The sequence below is a fragment of the Artibeus jamaicensis genome, unplaced genomic scaffold (genome assembly GCF_021234435.1).
Source record: "Artibeus jamaicensis isolate MK-2021 breed Jamaican fruit bat unplaced genomic scaffold, CSHL_Jam_final contig_452, whole genome shotgun sequence".
Taxonomy (NCBI): domain Eukaryota; kingdom Metazoa; phylum Chordata; class Mammalia; order Chiroptera; family Phyllostomidae; genus Artibeus; species Artibeus jamaicensis.
Genome location: NW_026521837.1, coordinates 12,304,790 through 12,328,047, shown reverse-complemented (window position 1 = coordinate 12,328,047; position 23,258 = coordinate 12,304,790). Strand labels below are relative to the sequence as shown.

Below are 23,258 nucleotides of genomic sequence, written 5' to 3'. Positions count from 1 at the left end.
CAAAATGTACCAACAAAAATGAATCACGGAGACTTTTATTTACTCCTTTGTGAGGATTTACCTTTCTAAGTTTAAAAATGGTCTAGGAAAAAAATGTAAAAACAGTTATGAATTCCTAGGCTCATATAGGAACACAGTGATATATGGCTTCTCCCGCTTGGGTTATTATTGTAAGCTCACTAGCCCACATCAAGGCACAACCTCGTCACTGGGCTCTTATTAAGTCCTAAGTGTCCTTTTCCTAGAGTTAGTTCTAATTCAAGTGACCACTGGGTCATTATCATTTCAGGCTAAGGGGTCTTGCTGATACATCACACGCCCATATTTAGACCTGGAGTTCTCCTTCCTCTTCCTGGAAGCCTCTCCACCTGTCCCCTTTCTCTTCTAGATCTGCTCCTCCTTCAGTATCTCTCTGATGAACATGGTCACCGTCCACCCCGCTGCCAAAGCCAGAAACCTGAGAATCTTCCCAGGCTCCCTCTCTCACATCCAAAACACCCAATCCATCAACAACTCAGTCATTTTAATCTTCTAAATTTTTTCTGTAATCTTGCTTCAGCTTTCCACAGATGCTGTTAAAAGGATGCTACATGTGGCCCTCGTCATTTCTTACTCAGCCGCCTGCAACAGGCTCCTGATCTCAGCTCCCCAGCCCCACCTTTCTTTAACCAACTTCGCAACATGACTAGAATAACAATTTTCTAAAATATATATTCATTCACTTATTTAATTCGACCATTACTTATTTGTCACCCACCAGATACCAGGCTCCATTTGAGGCCCAAGAATGTAGCACTGGGGGAAAAAAACAAAACAAAACAAAACACATTTCCTTACCTGACAAAGCTTGTGGTAATTGTAGAGAAATAGATGTAAGCAAAAAACATGAAAGTATATTAATTATGATAAGCACTATTTAGAGAAATAAAGCAGGGAAAGGAAACAGAATATGTTGGAAGTGGTTGTTATTCTAAAGAGAATGGCCAGAATTTCATCACTGTAGAAATCATTTTTGAGAGAAGGTGACGAGAAAACTATGAAATGGAAGCGTTCTAAAGAAAGAGCAAGTAAGAGCCCTGAGGTGTAAGTGCACCTGGGGTCCTTGAGAAGCCACAGATGCCACTCTGTCCAGAAAGACAAAAGAAGGTCAGAAACGAAAGGGGACAGGTCCTACCGGGCCTTGCGGGCACTTTTACTCTGGCTGCTGTGCTGAGAACAGAAAATAAAAGGCAAAAATAACAGCAGAGAGTCAATAAGGCCGGCACTGATTACAGTTGGGACTTAGGTGGCAGTAGTATTGGCGGCGATGAGAAGTAGTCAGTGTCAGGATATATTTTGAAGCTACGGCCATCACCTGAGTTTCCCAGGAAAGTGGGGCCTAAGACAACCACATGAACAAAAGTAGTTTATTTGAGAATGCCATCCCAAGGAGGAGGAGTACATGACCAGGGAAGAGAAACAGAGAAGAAGAAAATGGCAATGCCGGTTGAGTTATCTAGTACCCGTCCACTAGAGGCATTACAGCATCTGTCTGAGGATATCTATCCTGGGGAAAAAGAAGAAGGGGTTATCCCTCAGCTCCAACATCCCACGGGTATGTCTGCCCCTGGCAATTATCTGCCCCTTCCTTCCAACATGTGCTCAAGGAGAAAGTGGTTCCTGCCAGAGTCCCATCCCACTGGCTGCATCAAAGGGGCTGCGGGGCAGGAAGCCCAGAGGTAGGACAGAGTCCAGGTCCACGTTCACAAAGCAGGGCAGGCCTTCGTGGAGCTGGTTGCTGCAGCTTTGGTGGCAGGAAGGGATAGTTCCCAGAGGATTCTGAAGCGGTGCACATGGGTGACCAATACAGCGAGTGCTGAAACAATTTTTCTAATGGACTATGTGTACTATGTGACAGATAAAGAACAGCCCAGGAGTTTTGTCCTAATCAATTAAAATGATGGAACTGCCATTAACTGAAAGAAACGAGAGTGGGAAATAGAATTATGTGATTTCCTCCTTAAAACTGAGTCATGGATCTATGTGAACCACTGGAAAAAGCACGGGTCTCTTTCTGCCGTCATCTCCTGACCCCTGCCTACAACCTCAAGTTAGCCACTCACCACCCCTCGCCTCCAGCTCCGCACTCACACTGAACCCTGCAGTTCTTGGGCCGCACCATGCTCTTTCAGATCTCTCTGGGATTTTGCTCATGTCAATTCCTCTGTCTGGAGCTTGTTTCCTTCCTTCCTTTGCACAGATGACTCCTTACCCACTGTAGTTGCCAACTCAGTTGATACCTCCTTTTAGGTCAGTTATTATCTGTCCCCAGTGCATTCCTTGTATTTGTCTTCCTCCACTTCAGAATGTGAGCAGGGAATATTTTCCTTGCACCCACAGAGCATACTGTAATATTAGAAGACAGTAGGTCTATAGTAAATGTTTGGTAAATGAAGGAATAAATAAATGGTTTCTTCAAGTCATTTTATGTTTATTTTAAAAATAAAATATTCATGCCTCAACCCAACTTTCAACATGAACTATTCCAACATTTTATTAAATCACCTCATCCTCTGAGACAACAAAGGTTATGTCCAAAGTCATGTAAGTAATAACAGAGCAACAATTAAAATTCAATTCTTCTGATTCTCATGAGAAAAAGCTGCTGCCTTTCCTCAGAATTCAATTCATTCTTAGACAAGACTTAAGTCCAATGTGCTCTGGGATATTTTGTATGATTGAGTCAGGAAAGAGTAAATTTGCCTACTGCATTTTAATACCAACTTTTAAACATAAAAATAAGACCATTGGGTAATAAAACAAAGTCATTCTAGTGAATCTTAAACCTTACAGGACTCAAGGAGGGCGAGAATGTAATCAGATTTTGTGCAGTCTGCCCCATCGCAGACTTCTAGGTAAAAGCTCTTTTCCAACATGTTGTCTGTTACCTACAGGACCAAGTGACACATTTAGTGAATGCAGTTCTCCCAGGGCTGAGACCAGCGAGCTTCTCATAGTGCCTTCCTGGATCCACTCCATTTTAAATCTGATGAAAAATGTGAGCACATTGGTTTTAGACTCAATATAGGTTTCTGTCAGATAAACTTCTTGGCTGGCTAGATTTTCTGAACCTAGTGCTTTTCACTTGGAACAAATGTGTTATTCCAGAAGATGCCAACACATCATGTGTTACTGATACATAACAAGATTAAGAAGAAAAATGAAAACATTTAAAATGCAAAACATACTTGGGAAAAATTCACAGTAAAGTGACCTGTGCAATGCTCTCAGCCATTTTATAAAAGGATTTGGACAATATTTTAGGATTTAAGAGTACACCTACATCCCATAAAAATCTACAAAAGGTTTTAAGTTTACAGAGTTAAATGGCACACAAGACAAAACATCACTATAATTTATAGTGAAAAAGATCAATTAAGTTGGAAACTTCCAAAGTTGTATTAAGTCATTTAAAAACTCTCAGATTTAATTATAAGAAACTACAAACTAATACATCCTTCTGAAATGTATGGATTAAATCAGATCACTAGATATTGTGGCATTTTAGTATTTTCCTAAACTAAAATGCCTTTACTAGAAAAATAATGCAGAAGACGCTGCTATCTGAAACACTAATCATTCCATAACTCTGCTCACAAATCTTCTACTAATTTCCACTACTCGTGGGATAAAGTTCATGCTTACTCACCTGCCATTGAAAAAGCAACATAATTTAGTCCAATGGTTCTCAAACTTTAGCTGCAAGTATCACCTGGATGGCTTGTTAAAACACGCATTTCTGGAGCCATCCCATGAGGTTTCTGATTCAGAACATCTGGGCTGGGACCCAAGAATTTATATTCCAGGCAGGTCCCCATGTAATGCTGACACGGGGACCACAATATAAAAATGAAAACCACTAGCTGGTCACCATCTACCATTGGTGGCCCAACTTCCACTCCCCCACATGGACATCTGGCTCTGCACATTTTCTATCCTTTCATTTTGTTGGAACTATTCTAAATACTCTTATGCTTATAGACTCTAGGGTTAAAGGAACTTTTACTTAACCTGGACTATGCAAGGCAACTTTATTTCAACTGTATTTGAATCCTGCTGCAACTGCAGTCTGATTTACCTTGACTCAAATTTAGCATTGCTTGTTATTGATACTCTGATGCACACACGTCAAACTCTGAGGTCATTTTCTCACCCCAGTGATGGCCAAGGCCCTGAGTGGGAGAAGCATGAGACAGTACTCTGGAAAACAAATGGTTTTGTTTTGACTTTGTGGGCATTTTCCCCAACCACTCTACCCCATGACAGGAAAGGCATTTCTGTTACATGAAAAAGTAGGAAAGTAATGGATGCCTCTGATTCAGGAATGAGTCCTCTGGCCTACAGGCATGCTCTCCGTCCCCAAGACGATGTTAATATGTGTAGGGAGAGTTCATGATAAAGGTCCATTGGCAAATTAACAGATGCCCACAAGGTCTGGACTAAGAATTATGAATAGCAGCTGTCCCCAAAAGATATATTTTTCCTTTTAATTGAGCAGGCAGGATTGCAGGTGGGCTACTCTGCTAAGTTTTTAGCAAAGGAAAAATTATCTGATTTTAACCAGAACTAATGTTGACTCTTAATCACAAAGAATTTTTCTCATAAACCAACTAATAAAATGGCAAATAAAACTGCTTCACTAAAACTCAGATTTCAGAGATAAAATACAGGGTCTGGCAGAAGTAAAGCTATTGAGTGTGGTTGGTAGAGAAGGTGAAGGTCTCACAAGAGACGGAAAGCAATGTGAACATTTCACCTAAAATGTCATGTGGTGTGCTTAAGTGTGCTATTGTTATGTTACAAAATCACATACTTATGATTTTGTAATAAAAGACTTTTATGTAATAGTAAAGGGGCATCATTTGTGCCAGACCTTGTTTTATTATAATTGATGTCAGAAAAAGCACATGACAGGCAATGAAGCAGCCCCAATTCAGTATTTCATTTGTAGAGAATATTTTCTGGAACCAAAGGTTTCAAATCTTAGGGGGAAAGAAAATCCCATAACGTTTTCTAACTAAAAGGGGAAGTGAATATGTACTTAATTTTGTTTCTGGTTAGTTATTTAATTATATAAATTCCTACCATCACACAACTTTTTGAGCATGCTGGGTTCTCACAATTCATTTTTATAAAATCTTAACGGATTTTTTATCATTAAGAATAAAGAAATATTATAGGACAAAGCCAAATGAGTACTGGTCTCTTAACCCCACTATACTAAATGTGCTATTCATCACTCCTGTGAATATTTCAAGAGCTTTATAGAAATATAATTCATATGCCATAAAATCCAACAATATAACATGTTCGATGCTATGCTTTTTAGTATGTAAGCAGAGTTGCACAACCACATCACAATCCAATTTTACAACACTTTCTTCGCTCCCAAAACAAGCATCATACCCATTAGCACTCAATCCCCTTTCTTGCCCCTGGCGCCCCCGCCCGCCAGGTAACTCAGAGCAACTTACCCACTTTCTGACAGTACAGTTTTATCTATTCTGGATTTTTCATAAAAACAGAATAATACAAAGTATGATATTTGCCTCTGGCTTCCTTCATGGTCCAAGCCAGCTTCTGCTACTGGCTTGAAAAGTGAAAGGTAATGTCAAAGTTTATTCATGTTATAGCACATATCAGTAATTCATTCCTCTTTATCACTGAATAATATTCATTATACAAATATGCAACATTCTGTTCATCTCCATACATTTGGACCTGTGGGTTGGTTTTACTTTGGGGCTATTATGATGATGTGCTGCTCTGAACAGTTGTGTACAAGTTTTTTGTGGACATTAGGTTGTTATTTCTCTTGGGTGTATACATGGAATTAAAACATATGGGTCACCCAGTAACTTAATATTTGACATTTTGAGGAACTGCCAGACTATTTGCCAAAGTGACTGCACCATTTTACGTCCCCGAAGCAGTGCACGAGGGTCCCGGCTCCCCCGTTCCACCGACACATGGTGCTGCAGCCACCCTGGTGGGTGACGGGGTATCTCATTAGAGTCTTGCTTTGATTTTCATTGATAATAGCTAATGATGTTAAACATCTTTTCATATGATTATTGGCCATTTGTACACATTGTTTGGAGAAATGCCTTTCCTGATCCTTGCCCATTTTTTAAAAATCTTAACAGAGTTTTTATCATTAGTAGTAACATATTATACAATAATGCTAAATGAGTTAGCAGCCTCTTCTCCCTGCTATCCTAAATGAGCTATTTATCACTCCCATGAATAACACCATTTAAAATGGTGCTACTTATTATTGTTGATTTTTTAAGAGTACTTTATGCAATCTACATTTGTGTTTGTCATCAAATATATTTTTTGCAAATGCATTTTCTCACTCTGTGGGTCTTTTTTCATTTTTTTGTTGATGTACCTGAAGCATAAAAGTTCATCTTTTTAAATTGATGAAACCCATTTTATTTTTTGTTGTTGCTTGTGCTTTTGGTTTCACATATTAAAAAACTATTGCTTAACCTTGTGGATATTTCTATATGATTACTACCTAGTTTATAAATGATGTGTCGCTCTTCAACATGGTTGAAACAATTTATGTTCCAACTAATAGTCGTTAAGGTTCTCATTTCTGCACATCCTTGCCAAATCTTGATAATGTCAGACTGTTAATTATTTTGCCAGCCTGTTGGCTAAAGCTCTGTAGTTTATGTTATTTTTAACTTGCGTTTCTCCATTTATTTAGCTTTTCTCCCTAGACTTCCATATTTCTTTCTGCAAATGGCCTGTTCATGTCCTCTGCCACTATTTTTGCATATTTTTGTTTTTGAAGACATTCATTACATGCAACTAATAATTAATATTTCTCAGTTACACGTCTTGCAATATGCTTTCCAAGTGTCCAGATTGTTCTTTGCTTATTGGTGATTTACTTTGTTGAACTAGCATAAATTTTGCTATTAAGAAATCCCAAAATATTTTTTGTTTTGAGTTTTTACATCTTTTTAAACTTAAAGTTATATAGATTTTCTCCTGTAAGAGATGCTGCATTGGACTGACACTGGACACTAACAGAGTGGACACAAGAACCAGCTATCCTGATCTGAATCTAGATTCTCCCGTGGATTAACTCTGTAACCTGAGCCAAACTATTTAACCTTTCTGAACCAGTTTCCTCATTTAAACAGTGGCAAGAATAAAAGCACCTATCTCACGATGTGTGGAACTGAAATGAGTTAAAGTACATGAAGTGTTTAATACCTGGAATATCAGCTATTATTATTTCTTAACATTTTCATTTTTTGGATTTTGCATTTAGCTTTCTGATATGCTCGGAGTTGATTTTGATACATGGTATGAGGTGAGCCTTTCAAACAGTCTATCTGTCCCCAATGACCTCCAGTGTCCCCACTGACATGTATTATTTCCATGTATATATATGACTCTCTATTATGTTCCATTGTTCTATCTCTACCTTTGGTCATAACCACACTATTGTAATTCTTATAGTTATAAAACTGTAAAACAATAATATGTTTTTATATCAAGAAGAGGAGGTTTCTGTACCTTGCTCTGTGCTTAACATCTACAAATGAAGACATTCACAAATTGAATGATAAGAATCCTGACATTTGTATCCTTAGATTTGTGAATTACAAAATCACAAATGAAATATTCCAGTTATTGTCCAGAAACTACTCCAGTTATTGTCCAGATAATTAGGAACTATAAGAACTGCCTGTAACTATAAGAATGACACTTGTTTTTTACCCCTAGACCTTTTAAATTACTTTGTAAATGATAAGGTAATGATACACTAAAAGCCATAGGAATAATAAACAAAGACTCTAAAATGAGAAGTAAAATGTTAAAGAACTTTTAGGGAGTAATTTTGCTCAAGTGTCCTGTAGGTACAAAGAGATGACTTAAAATCTTCAACAGATCTTAACACCCCTTAAACAGCAAAAACAAGAACTGAAGCAAAGCTGCAGGACAAAAGACCAAGTATTCTCATTCAGCTCAAAAAAAACCATAGTCTGGATTCAAGGTTACTAAAGAAATAGTCAAAGAAGAGGTAGGAAAATGAGGATCGAAAGTATAAAAATTTTACCTGGGAAAGACAGTTCATCAATTATTCTAAGACCTTTTTACAGCAAATGCCCTACACCGTAAAATCCAATGTGTAAATCTAAAGGATCTCAGTATAAGTGATATCCTACAATGGACAGGAACAAAAACCTTGTAATTTTAGCATTGAGAAATAAATCTGTAGAGGTGTTAGCCCTCACTCTCAACGTATAAAGCTGCAGATCACATTTCTTGTTTGCAGTCACAGCAACTCAGGATATTTCGCAAATGGTCTCTTTAGCTTAACATCTGCAAGAATCTCAGGAAGAGGAAAAAGGGAAGTATGCTCCATTCTTCAATGCAGAATGCAAATATTTTTTCCAGAAAATAGATGTGTTCCTAACTTTGTCTTCTCCTCACCTCAAATGCTAAGATAATGTGGCTTAGAAAAAGAGGTGTGTAAACTGCATTCCCTGAGAACTAAATTACAACAGCCTAAATGTGGTTAAACATAAGAGTACTTTCTAGAAACTAGTATATATTAGAATAGGAAAATCAAAGCAGGCATTATTAGTTCTGAGCTTTATTCATATAGTGAATTATTTATTTGTGGTGGTGAAGGTGTGTGTTCTTACAATCTACCTCTTAAATAAAATGTTCATGTGGCAAAACACTTTGTTTTGACAGCAATTCTGAAGTCAAATTTAAATGTCATTCCTCTAAGAACAAAAACTCTGGCATCCCAAGTGCTGGTTCTGGTTCCACAAGTAATAGTGAGACTTGAGGTAAGTCACCTAACAACTGTATGCCTCATTTTCCTTATTGTGAAAATGAGGAAACACAAATTGATCATTAAAATTATCTCAGTCTTTTAAATCGGAGTGCGGGTGCCTGTAGCATGTATTTCTACTGGGTTTACTTTAGGTTGTATAGATGTTTGTTTATATAATAGCACTTTATTTTCTGTTGAGAGAAACCTCCAGCTCCATCATCCCACACACAAATTACTTCCGTTTTTACTTGAAAGAAATTCCTTTTCATGGTTCACAGTACATTAGAGACAGCTGCATTGCTGAGCTTCCTCCAGAACTTTAAAAAGCTGCAGATGTAGCCCATGTATGACACGGATCACGGAATGAGACAATTCCAAGCGTTTATGTTGCCGCTCCTCTGACCGTCTTTTAATGTTGTATTTTCCAGGGTGTTGCCTGCCTACATTAAGAGAGAGAGAGTGTGTGTGTGTGTGTGTGTGTGTGTGTGTGTGTGTGTGTGTGTGTGTGTGTGTGTATTTTAACTCAAGCCCCCGAGGGAATGCAGGAGTTTTCTAAAGTCACTATCTAGAGTGCTAATTTCCAAAGCAAGATAAGGTAAAAAGTACATTTCCAGTTAATGACATTTTAACCACAGATGGTCACTACCTATTAGCTTCCAAAGAGGTGATCCTCACAGAAACCACGCATTGTCTGGATGTGTTTCCATGTAGCCCTGGAACACACCATGTTTACCTGGAAAACTCAATTCTGGACTCTGAACCAGCAAAACCAGAAATACTAATCCAGGACAGGAAGGATTCTGGCATAGAGCATTTCCAGCAGAAGCAGAGAGGTACAACTTGGTTTATTTCCAGAAGTCCCTAAAATGGCATATACAATCACAGAGACAAACTGCTCACTGGGAATAACACGTGGAATACAGCTGGGGGCGGGGTGGTCAGGGCTGAGGAGCATCTAAACAACACCACGGTGCTTTCTGGGGGTATCACAGAGCCAAGCCCTCAGAAACTTCCCAGGAGCCTATCAGGTGTCCAGTGACTATTCGGAGATGCAAATTATTTAATTAATACATCCTAGAAAGAGAGGAAATTTGGGATTCTCATTTCTGGTTCACTCTCCCAGAAATCCTTTAGTTCCTACTTGGATTGTTCCAAGTAAATTAAGAATTACTTTCCTTTCTTCATCAATTAGGGGCAATATATTAATAGTCTTAGTACGACTGTTTTATTAAACAATAGGCTATACTAATATAATATTTTATGAAAGAACATATAAATTGGATATACGGGTGAGGTGCTCTCGAAACCAATTTCTGACAACTTCTTTTAACTACATGATAATAAAATAGGTTTTTATCTTGGTCAGAGAAGCAGGGGGACAGGGGGGAGGGGAGAGGTTTTCTCCGTAGGTAAAGAATCAACTGGAATGTTTTAACTCTAATCTATGGTGAATCAAATCCCTTGGGGGGGTATCTTAATCAATTGCACCTTTCTGGGCTTAGTTCCCAAATATCTGGTTTAGGAGATTTGGGGTAGGGTAAAGAGAAATGCATCTTTAAAACGACCTACAGTGATTCTGATGTAGGAAATACACTGAACCATGACGGAGGAAAACTGCAGACCCCTTGTTTCTCAGATGGGTGAATTCTGACAGCACACTCTCCACAGCCAGTGCAGCCAACCGAAAGTCAGCGCTCACTGAGACATCTGCAGGAGGTCTCACGTCACCTGACCCTGCATCCAGGTCTCCGCTGCCACCCTGCACCAAGCTGCCACAAACAAAACACATTGGCCAACTGGTATATTACTGTTGGCAAGCACCAAAATTTGCTCAAAACCTTTACAAATGAAACCCAGCTGCTTAAGCTCAATACCAGATGTCTTCTACAATGTGTGGCTTTGATAGATTAAATTGAGCATAAGAAAGAGATGAAATGTATAAAAATCAAATTTGCAAGATGTTTGTCATTAAGTCTGTTTAACAAAAAAACAGAAAGTTATATTTTTCACTATAACATGTTAAGGAGGGTAGATTAATAATATTCACAGCAGCTACTAGAATGCTTGTTGCAAATAAATGGTTTGGTGTACATTCAGAATATCCAGGCCAAAAACAAATCTCCAGAAATTTCCATTGAAAAGAATGCCATGGGTCTGTGAAGTCACATGATTTCGCACGAGGGTGCTTTTCCTTTAGACCCATCCCCCAATTTGAACAAGTTTTCAATCAGGGCATAGGAAATTAAGTAGGAAATATTTAGTGATATTCCCTGATTTCAATAAGCTGTAATAATCCTGTGGAAACATACATATAAGAAACATGTGTGTGGCAATGTATAATATGTAGAGGAAAGTGTGGAAGTAAAAAGGCAATTTGTTTAGCAACCTCAATTAAGCGGCATCTACCCTTCTGTGACTGCGTCCTGATGAAACTCCCCTCAGGTGCTGTTTTCCAGGTCACTGCACGGTCTTCGATCGCTCGGCTGATCCCAGAGCTTTAAGGTGAGCCCTGGACCGCTCAAACACTCCTCCCAACAGCGGCTGCACATTCCCTTACTCAAACAGCTGAAGGTTCACGGAGAGATATATCTTTCTACAACATTAATGGTTTGAAAATAAAAAAGGAGCAAAAAAAGACTTTGTAATGCAATTTGAAAAATTACTCAATTAACTATATTAACTTTAAGCAATTCAAATATTCAGTTGAGATTTAGCCCTTGAAAAGTGCTTTAATATTAATCATTAAAAGTATATGCAATTAAAAAAGTATATGCAATTATAATTGGCAGATTATTTTTTTCACATTTTAAAGGAATCGTCTTGGTTTCCCTTTTAAAGGGAAACCAAAATAAAGCAAAATACTTTAGCAAAGGCGTAGTTTAAATACAAATATTCCTACAGAGTAACAGAAAGATAATTTCATGCAGAATTTGCAAAACAAACCCAGCCTCAGATTTTCTGAAGCTGTATGCTATTGGCCTCGGCACAGCTTACATTTGAAAGAAAATGGAAATGGCCAGAAAAATTTTAAGATGCCTTGCTCCATAAAATTGTCTCACAGTTGGCTGACAGAACATCAGTGCAGTTCCACATCACGGGAGTTCCACAACTGAGGCAAAAGTGACATTAAGTCACTACTTCTTTACATGTAAAATTCCCATAAAATTGTGAAGATACCAAGATGAAGTTGGGAACACTACGTACCACAGGACAGTCAGGCAGTAAAAAACAATGAACTTCAAAGTCATTTTTCTGCACGTATTCACGAGGCTTTTTAAGACCTAAGTTAGACATGTATATTAATTTTACTTTGGACTCCAGAAGAGGTCAAAAGTGTATTTTCAGATATTAACTTCCCAGTATCTGATCAAATGAAAGATGTACATGGCTAGTCTCAAACCTGTGGCCTGCTAAGTTTCCTAATGCAAAATTTATGACTTCTTCTTTGTGAGACATAAGGTTTGCAACTACTGATTTAATAAAGGAGTAAAAATTGTATGTAATAATCTGATAGAACTAAAGTCGGTCAAGTAATTGAACACCTTGTCTCATATATTATTTTTGACCCTACCTTAATACCTTGAATTTCTATAATTTTACACTCCTTCATTTACTGTTAAAATAACTATGTAAAAACTACAGAAATACATTACTATTATTTTTGGTGACATTTCCTGGATAGCAAGGAATATGTAAAAATATTAAAGTGTTTTTTATAATTTTCTAAGCATATAGCTAATAACTAAGTCACTTAAGCAGCCAGCAGGATTCATTGTAAACAAAGGAGCCCCAGGATTCTTCACACTCCTGTGATGAGTGACAGCAGCAGCTGTCTCAGAAGTTTCTGATTGTCAGCCCAATCCAGAGCCTCTCCCAGAAAAACGTCCCTTCACCAGTGTCTCTGTTCTTTCCACCTTGGTATTGGGAGACTACACATCCCAGCTGGGTTACATCTGATTACTTTAAGGGTTAGCAGCCAATCAAATTCTATCTCCAAAAAAGTCAAAATAAGAGACAATGAAACATTTATCAGTTAGCTCTAGAAAGTCAAGCTGAACAATGTCTTGGGAAATCAGGGAACACAGGCACTGTTTTAGGTCACGTGCAAAGCAATGAGCATGTCCAGGGAGACAGACTCCTCTGTGCAGCAAGCATTGTGTACACTAAGGGATACAGCAGCAAATAAAGCGGACAGTGTTTTCCTCCTGCTTCCAGTAGCAGAATGGCGTGTATAATGATAAACCATGACATGTACTGTAGAGCAAAAATACAACTAACAGTGAGGATAATGTAAGGGATCTTGTTTCATTTAAATCGGTAGGAAAAACTTTCCCCTGACATTTAAATGAATCTGCAGAGTGGATAGGCAAAGAGCTTTGATGCCGTGGCGGCAGGGTATGTGACACCTGAGTGACAAAAGGTTTGGACCATTCTGTACCTTTGGAAAAGCGAATGTGGTTGGTGACCGATGAGTAGTGAGAAGACCTGCAAAGGGAGTTGGGGGCCATAGAAAGAGCTGGATTTTATCCTCAATGCAAACAGCATACAGTAAAGAATTTTAAACAACAATAAGGGAAGAGACACACACACAGAAAAGAAGATGGGAATGTCCTGAGGCCCATCAGAGACACAGATGTAGGGAAGCCCCGGTCCTCAGGGCCTCTGAGTCCCACGGGGCCTGTGTTGCTTTGGGCTTGTCTTTATACCTCCATGAAACTTCCTTCTCTCCTTACATTTCTGTCCTTTATGACATTAATATTAAAGCTAATAATGTGATTTCACATGAAAAGCTAACTATCAAAGGAATGTGAAAAGAGATGATATCTAAGCAGAAAAATCTGTTAATCCAAAAGCATCTCCAGTGAGGAAGAAAAATGGCAGAGCCCTAAACTAAGAACTAGGTTATTCTGAGCACACAGTCACGCAATCACCCTTAGATACTTTGATGTTAAAATGTCACAAAGGATATATTAAGATGGTCAATGTAACTATTTTACTGATTTTAAAGAAGTGTAATAATCAAGACCAACAGGGAAAACATGCTGCCAGCTGAGGGTGAGGAAGGCTGGGGGTGGAGGGATTGACCAAAAAGAGAAAAAAAACAGAAAAAGCAGAAAAAGCACTCATGGACACGGGCACCAGTGTGCTGACTGCCGGGGTGAGGGCGGGGGCGGTGGAGGAGAGTAGGCGAGATAAATGATGATGGGGAGACACTGACTCTGAGTGGCGGACACACAACGGAGTGTACAGATGATGTGTTTTAAAATTGTGCCCCCAAAACCTGAGTAATTTTGTTAGCCAGTGTCACCCTTCCTATAAAACTTAATTAAAAAAAGTGGGAAAAGATCAGAGTCCATATGGACCTAAAATGCAGTCTAGGTAGAGCATGGTGGAAAATTTAGTTGATTAATGCATTTTCCTATAATTACTTGTCAATACTTTATCTTATTTAAAGGTTTGATCAAGACCTGTGTGAATTCTAAAAATAAATATGCATTAGAAAATTGAGGGGAAAACATACTCATAAATTTGTTCCTGGAAGTTCTAAGTCAATAAAAGATTTGTAAAATGTTATTTTAGATTTAACTGAGTTCCAATTTTTTTAATAAACCTTAATTTGAATGTCTCTGACCTTTCTAATACTATTATTCATCCAGAAGCCTCCACATACTTGAGAATCAAAAATAAAAATGATCTAGCATACATATTTATATATACATACATATACATGACTTACACATATGGTCTCCACCACTATTAAAAACATAACTAACTTCTCAGAAAAGGGACAACCAAGTAATCAGAGTTTGCAGTGAAGAGTTACGTGAATGTCTGCTATCAAACCCACGCAGCGGAATTTGAGAACTGCAGTTTAGTCACTTTACTCCTAGGTAAGTTATCACAGAGATCACGTTTCTTACATCTGTGATGCTCACCACAGCTTGCAGTTATTGCCAATTAATAGGCCGAGATTAATTGTTGAAAGTGCCACATAAAAGCTTAGTAGAAAATATTTTAAACACAGAACCACATTTATGCATTTAACAGCTGTGTTGGTCTAACAGTTCGGATTTTCACTATACTTTGCCATATGGTAAGACGGATCGTTTTTCACTTAAAATATCACCAAAAACGGATGCCCTACAGCAATATCGCCATTCTTAGTTTGAAACTACATAGTCACGGCCATGTTGTTATCCATCTGTTACTGCGTTCCTCATTTGCCTTAATTCTACCTAAAATATTTAATGACAATGACTTTTATGAATTTTAAAATTCATAGCATCAAATTTTAAAATTTAGCATCAACCAAGTCAAACACAAATATTGCAATAGGAAACCTGTGGAATATGACCTGGCAGGGAAGAGGCAGGATGTAAAATCTGGGTTATAGAAAACTAAGAACCACATAGATTGGGGCCTATTTTTTTCATTGGATTTGGGGATTTTCCTGTATTTAAAAAGATCTGATTCCTAATAAATTCCATATTCTCTTTAAAAAATCTGATTCCTACTTCCTATCTTTCACTCTGTCCACTATAACCCTTTATTGATGTAGATAGAATTAGTGTTAAACTGAAGATGAAAAGTTGTGGTTGCCAATTTTGATCTTAATCTGATTGTTACAATAATTCATCACCATGATTTTAAGGGGGGGGACACTGCAGAAATTCTCACACACACATTTAACAGGAAACTACATAAAAAGTTCACCTTTTTAAGACGTCAGAACACGAGGCCCACCCCCATCGGGAAGGGCACCCTGTCGTTGGCAGTGCGTGAGAAAACAAACAGCGAGAGTCCCTCAGTTTGTGGGTCTGCCCACCTGTCACGTTTACAGCCTTCACTACATTCCTTTAGCAGAACTTAAGACTGGCAGTGACCAAAATGATATGTTAATACTATTTGCATATTATACTATGTTTGTTATCATTGTCCGTGATTCAGCACTGTGTGTGGAAGAGGAAGAAGCAGGGTAGTATAAATATCTCAATCCTTAAAATAATACATTTTAAGTAGAAATGAGCACTACAGATTTTCACCATTACAGTTCACATTTTCACTTTTACAAGGCAGCGATTCTCCATTTCGCAAGCCCTAATTTTAAACAATGCATTTCTGAAGCAATCACAACACACCAATATAAAAAAACATGAAGTTCAAAACGTCTACCAAGATGTACCCTTACTTCCTTTCTTCCAAGCCTGTGCCTCCTCAACTAAAACATTTAAGATAAGATTTACACGGTGATAAGATTTGGGCTGATGAATCACCCTACACACAAGCCAACCTGGTTACAGTGCTCCAAATGGGAAGAGTCCTTTCCCCCAAGGAGACTCCGCAGAGCATTGTACCACTGAAGGTGCAACTGTGATAGTCTCCGAATGTCTCAAATTATCATTCTGAAACATATTTACTTTAAATAAGAATTTAACATCTTATAAATGCATAAACTGTTATTAATAATGATACTAGTCATAACACACCTGCAGATAATACTATGCACCAGACACTACTCCAAGGGCTTTATGTGTATTTACTCATTTTGTAATCAAATCAACCCTAAGATCAGTATTATTATTATCCTCATTTTTATGGTTGAAAAATGAGGAACTAATAAGATACCTCATTTGAGTTTACACACCTAATAAGTGGTAGAGTTAAGAGCTCTGCCCCCAGTCATTCTGGGTCCAGAGTTCATATCCCTAACCACTATGCTGCAGGATAAATTAGAAACACACACACACACACACACAAACACACACACACATACACATCAAAGTGCCTGGGACAGGGAGTCAAAGGTTATGTTACCTAGAGAAAAGCAAGGAATGTCTCTGAGTTTCAACTTCCTCTTCAGAAAAGTAACACAGCTACACATTACTTTCATGTATATTCTAAGCCTAATACTTATGATTCAAAGATTTGCTCTTTAGTACATGCCCTCTCTGCTTTTTATTGACATACATCAATAGTGAATTTAAGTATTCATACATTTAAAGGACAATGCTGAAAGAAAATGAAGTTACCCTTAGGCAATCAAGGAATACTATAGAATAAATACAGGGACAAGAATTTCACGTCGAATGTATCATAGTTTAAGCTTCCTGAAACAGCCTTAAAAAACAGTTACCCTGATGCCTTTCCAGTCTCTACTACAAGGTACAATATTATAATGATTTTTTTGGAAAATAAACTAGAAAATCAGGTAAATGACCCATTGTTCCTTCATATCAATACAGAAAACTACCTATTATTCCTTTATGTCAATACACAAAACTCCTTTGAGTTACGCTTATCTATACCCCAAATTTAAATTTTCATGTAGCCAAGCCATAAAATACAGTATCTGAATAGTGGTATGGGGTACCCTGAGATTGTGAAAACATTCATCTTATGAGTGCCAGTCAAAAGTGCATGCCAACTGATCATGTGTACATCTCAAATCGGCAGTATTGTCAAACTGGCTCTATAAAATGCATTCACAAGTACTCAAGGCTGAATTCTAACTGCATTTTGATCTCATACATATTCCCTTTGTCCCCTGGCTTAATTTTATAAAACCTTTTTCTCCTTATTTCCAGCTTCAGGACTCCCTCACTGCAAACTACCATCAGACAGTTGTTTTATATTCACTACGTGTCTTATCAAGAAATTACTTCATATTCATTTTCTTTCTTCTAACTTGAAAATATTTCACCTACTCTTATAATTACTCTTTCATTTCTTAAAAAAATTTTGTTACCCTTTCATCAACTTTACATAAGAATAATTCTTCTGGACAAAATGATCACCAAGTAAGCCCTGTTCCTAAATGTGGATAAACTTCTGATATAGTCACAAATTATAATTATTGCATTATAAAACTGGAGATTTACTCCATGCATCCATATAAAAATTCAAACAAACTTCAAAGTTAATTAGCTAATCTATAAAAATCTAACAGTATTCAACTCAAAATGTTCAAGACAAAGTTTATTAGAACTGTTATTTTCTTAAGTTCTCCACATACGAACTGTCACAGGATGCTGACAACCCACTTTATTAAACTCAAAGTTCCAAACTGGACTGCACTTAAATTCTTAATTGCTAGAGAAAACAGAAACTTTGAATCCCTTTAAAGTCATTCTAATGCATTATCTAGGAAGCGTTGCCCTAATAGAGAAAACAGTAAAATTACAGAGCAGTTGGAGGATGGGGTTTGAAACTGTCGAGCCCTCAACGTTCCACTCTGTGATAAAAGCCACGAAACCAGACACTAACGGAGCCCCCGTCGGCACGTCCGGTGGGGCGCTGATCTTCTTACCCCATGTGTGCACAGGCAGGACAACCAGCAAGGAAATGTGAAGCTGCCGGCTTAGTTCTTCCAGCCAAGTCATTACAGCGGGACGGCAGTGAGTGTGACCTTCAAGCCGAAGCCTCCTGTTGCTTGCCTCTCCTTCTTTCACTGAGACGCCTGTGCTGCCACTCTTGTCAGAGCTTCAGGCAAGCCTGCCAGCAAGCCTGAGACAGGACCGTGGAAGACAAGCCTGTTACAAACTGGTGCTGTCACCACAGAGACTTCAACTGATCACCTCGTGGGGAGGACAACAAAGGGCGGTGAGGACCTGGAGCAGGACTGTTTTCTTAAGAAGAGAGTGTGACCCGGCTGCCCACACACGGGCCGCACGCACAGCACAGGCAGGTACCTCCCTCAGCACGGCCAAGCCCACGTCCCCAGAGCTCCCGGCAGCCCTGCAGAGATTCCAAGGCAACACACACCTACACTGCACCGTCATGAAATGGGCTATCTCTGTTTCTGCACTCAAGGTTTTCTCTGGGCTAAAATTGGTCACTGTGGGGAACCCTAGAAGATCAGGAGAAATACAATGTTATCTTTCATAAAGTGATAGAAATACTGCAATACATCAAGTGTCAGGTTATGGTAGTTTTCTCACACTGTACCCACATTTAAATAATGAAGCAAACGCCTTTGGATCAAGTGCTCAGATATGGAAAAGGATGTCATAGGCTTTCCTTAATGAATATTTCCAGTTAAAATATTTCAGTTAAGCCACTCACTAATCAGTTCATCTTAAATTACTATAGTTTGAAGTTTCCTATATAAAAAATAAGAACTACTGTGAACCTAACCACTTAGTATGTAAATAAAACCACTGAAAGTTATTCAGGTTTTTAACATTTTAAATGTAATTATGCCTCAAAGTACATAATGCACATTTTGTAAAATTTGATTTCCCATGATGTTCTGAGTAATCCTTTTCAACACTAAAAAACTTTTAAAAGGCTATTTGATTTCTTTCACTCTGAGGATTTATAATAAAGGGATAGCAGGGGATATAAATGAACTGTCAGTATGTGCAGACACAGCGATGTGCCATGGACGGATACAAAGGGGAGGCACTGCTAAGGGTTCAGGAGTGTGAGAGCACAGGCACACTGCAATGGTTACATCTAAGACATCGTCAGAAGTGCTTGTTGCTTGATACTTTAAGATTATCTGGGGGAAAAATCTCTGCCATCTTCACCCCCTACACACAGGCAGCAGCATCTCCCAACATGACCCTCTGACACACCATTCCACTCTGTTCTCTGGCTTAAGGTAGCCCGGCAATTGCTGTCTGTGGCTTTACAAACACCTACAATCCCCACTTTCATGAGATGAATTCAACAGAAATCCTGGAGTATACTAAGCTTAAGAAACTACACATTTTGTATTTCTCAGAAGCCATGCAACCAACTCATCAAGAATAGGGAAGCTGGGGGCGGTACATGAGGCAGTCTTTCAGTATCATTGATCCACATCCCTTTAAACTAAGAAGAGAGACTGAGGCATAACTAATATGAGTAAAAGCGATTAGAAGCAGAGAGGTTACATGTGGGAAAAGCAGTCAAAAATCAAGCAACAGAATCTCTTGTTCAAACCTTCTATATTGGGCTCAGAGCCACATCTCAACATGGTTCCGCTGCCAGTTTGGAATCCAGCCTTGTGCTCTGGGATGAGGAGCACGCAGCTGAAATGTGGGACAGCTCCCACCGCTCGCATTTCCCCAATATGGGCATCCATGAACCGTGCAAAGCGTGAATAGGGAATAGTTGCTCTCTCCCCAGAATCCTAGTTCAGTTCAAAACAATTCATATCAGCAATCATTTCTGATTCTGTGCTATTCGCTACCTGAAGTACATGCACTCAAGAAATTTATAATACCATAGAAAAAGCACTTCACCTTATATACAATACATGTGAGAGAACTAAGTTTAAAAAAGTACAATATTTTAAGATGAAGGGTCCTCAAGTGAAATAAAGACAGAAAATCCAAATAAGAAATGGATTATACTACTTTGAAGAAACAGCTAGAGGCTGAAATAAATGTTAACTGAATTTATTTAGACAGCAATAGAGGAGATAGAAGGGAAGAACAAGAATTAGAAGATTAACTATTTCTCTTGTGCAATACATGAGAAGAAAATATCTTACTACAGCAGAGGGCTCTTGTTAGTAAAGAGTTAGAAAGAAAGTTAGAGTAGAACTGGATTGTGCAGGACTGAATACAGGTTGCAAAGTTTAAACTACATATTATACAACTAAAGGCATTTGAGCAACTGGATTGATAAATTTAAAAAAAGGTTTGGGATTCCAGCATAGAGGATGAGTCTCTGAATCTAAACTTCTTCCAACTATGGGAGAAGTGAAAATTAGAAGTCCGAGGAGAAGGTTCCACTTAGTCAAACGTTTTGTTAATAATATAGAATTCTTTTTTTTCACCTGTGATATTAAGAAATTCAAGACGTATCCTTATTAATTCCTTCCATTTTCTCTACATGATTTAACATATGCTGGGTGCCAACACAGAAGGAGATGTTCTATAAAATGCATAATTAGGTTCTAGAAAACAAGGCTCAAATGATCTAATAAAACTCTTATAAGCCCTGGCTGGTGTGGCTCAGTGGATTAAGCATGGGCCTGTGAAGCAAAGGGTCGCTGGTTCGATTCCCAGTCAGGGCACATGCCTGGGTTGCAGGCCGGTTCCCTAGTAGGGGATACATGAGAGGCAACCACACACTGATGTTTCTCCCCCACTCTTTCTCCTTCCCTTCCCCTCTCTCTAAAAATAAATAAATAAAAATATTTTTTAAAAACCCTCTTCTAAGGAAGATGAGTAATCTGGCTTAGCAAATAATCCTAATTTGCATATGATTCAGCACACTCATCCTAAGTACACACCAAATGAGGCTTCAAAGAAAGCTCTGAATTGGAAAGGTCTTAATTTGAGAATGCACATGAGAGAACAGGAAATAGAAGGACTACAGACGTACTGCCACCCTGAGCAGGAGGTGCCACCAGCACATGTCACCGTGGAATTCCTGCACAGACCCCCTCGCTCCAGGCTTGTGGGGGCCGCAGAGCAAAGCGCACCTGTCTGTGCTGTCTGTGCAGGCCCTGGGCCAACTACTGAGACCCTGTCTGTGCTTTATTCACCACCCAACTGTTAAGATTTTATATAGATTCAGCAGGAAAATAAATATAAACAACTGATTATAGAACCCAGAAGAGAGGACATCAGAAAATGGTCAGCAATTTCCTGACAATTCTCACTACTCTCTGCCTTTTCACACACACACGAAAAGGCAACCCCCCTTGTTAGCAGTAATGTTCTTTAATGTAACACTCACCAGGTTGTGCCTGTCACAAACAACGTGAAAGCGAAAACAAGGGTATAAAGTACAAAGCAACGTATTTTGCCGTGTATAATGTGCTCCCATGTATAATATGCACCCATGTTTTGTGTGCATTATACACAGGATCATCATAGCCATTATTATACCCAGGGTTGGTAATCATCATACCCATGTATAATGCGCACCTTTATTTTCTTTCGAAAATTTGGACAAAACAGTGAATATTATACACAGCCAAATATGGTATGTCTGATGTTAAATCAAGGTTTTAAATTTTTCATTTATACCTGCAAAGGCAAATATTTAGTTACTCAAGTTATTTTTATTTAACTAAATATTCATATAATTGAAACAGAACTACATGAAAGTTTTAAATTATGATATCTTTTCAACAACTTGATTTGTGACTTGTGTTCACAAAAAACTCCAGATCGCCTGATTTCATGTACTTATACAGGTTTAAACTGCATTTGGGGGACTGTCTCGTGAATAGAACGTGAGAACCTTACAAAGTAATGATGTGTGTGGAGTATATGTGTGTGCTCAGGCAACTGTTTTGCTAAGTGTGTGAATTCAAGTGCAGCTCAACATTAGCTTCAGTACAGAAACCATACAGACTTCTGTGTGGCTGATGAGATTCTTTGAAGAGAAAATACCTGTTTAAAAATGGAGGCTGTAGCCCTGGCTGGTGTAGCTCAGTGGATTGAGCGCGGGCCTGCGAACCACATGATCGCGGTTCGATTCCCAGTCAGGGCACATGCCTGGGTTGCAGGCCGGTTCCCTGCAGGCCAGTTCCCAGCAGGGGACGCACAAAAGGCAACCATACATTGATGTTTCTCTCCCTCTCTCCTTCCCCCACTTCCCCTCTAAAGATAAATAAATAATAAAATATTTAAAAAAAAAATAAAATAAAAACCTGAAAATTGTTTGAAAATTGTTTTAAAAAAAAAATGGAGGCTGTAGCTTTTTAATGGGCTACTATATGCATTCAGATTGTAAGGCTTTCATGTTAAATGTTTCTAACTATTTAATGATTTCTTTAATTTCTCGACTTGTGTATGGTAGTACAGCAAACTCATAGTAATTAGTATCGATAGTAAATTTGGGGGATTTGTTTGCAGTATTGAATAATGAGGTGAATGTTGGTTTCTCTATTACTTGAACATTTCTGCTAATATTATATTTGCAACCATGTCTGCTTTTTAATTAAACTTCTATTTGTATACATAGACACCTAAAAATTTGTAATAAAATTATGTATATTTAAAAAAAGCACCCGCCTTCAGGACAGAACTGCTCCTAGAATGAGTGAAGATGATCATCCAACGAAATAGTGACAGCACAGCCCAGAGACCACCTGCTGCAGGGAAGGAACATGGTAAACACAGGGATAGACAGATTCACCGGCTGGGGGTGGGCAGTGGGCTTGTGAGGAGCGGGCATCTGAACTCGGCCTTCAAAGATAAGTAGGAGTTTACCGGGTGGAGGAAGGGCAAGGAATATTAAGCTAAGAGAACAGATAGTACGGACATTTATGAGCCGCAGAAAAGAGCAGTGTTTGCAGAGAATATGAGCCTGAGAGACGGGATATACCTAGAGAGCAGCGGGCTCGGGTCCGCATGGACTGGGAGAAGTCGGGCAGGGCCTTACGTCTCATCATTCGATTGGATCTGACCCTACAGACATGGGAAGCGATGCCTTCGTTTCTCAGGAGGTATTTGCACAG

The 23,258-nt window shown here is 38.6% G+C and overlaps 1 protein-coding gene across 3 annotated transcripts in view; it reads right to left on the bottom strand.

Annotated features, from left to right (window-relative positions):
- Nucleotides 1-23,258, bottom strand: part of BMPR1B (bone morphogenetic protein receptor type 1B) — a 351,886-nt gene that overhangs the window by 77,666 nt on the left and 250,962 nt on the right. For 2 of the 3 annotated variants that reach the window (XM_037140150.2, XM_053666439.1), the window contains exon 1: nt 18,159-18,522. The exons of the other annotated variant lie outside the window; for it this stretch is intronic. The gene's annotated coding sequence lies outside the window, so the exon portion shown is untranslated. Of the gene's footprint in view, nt 1-18,158; nt 18,523-23,258 lie in introns of those variants that run through there. 3 annotated transcript variants of the gene reach the window in all.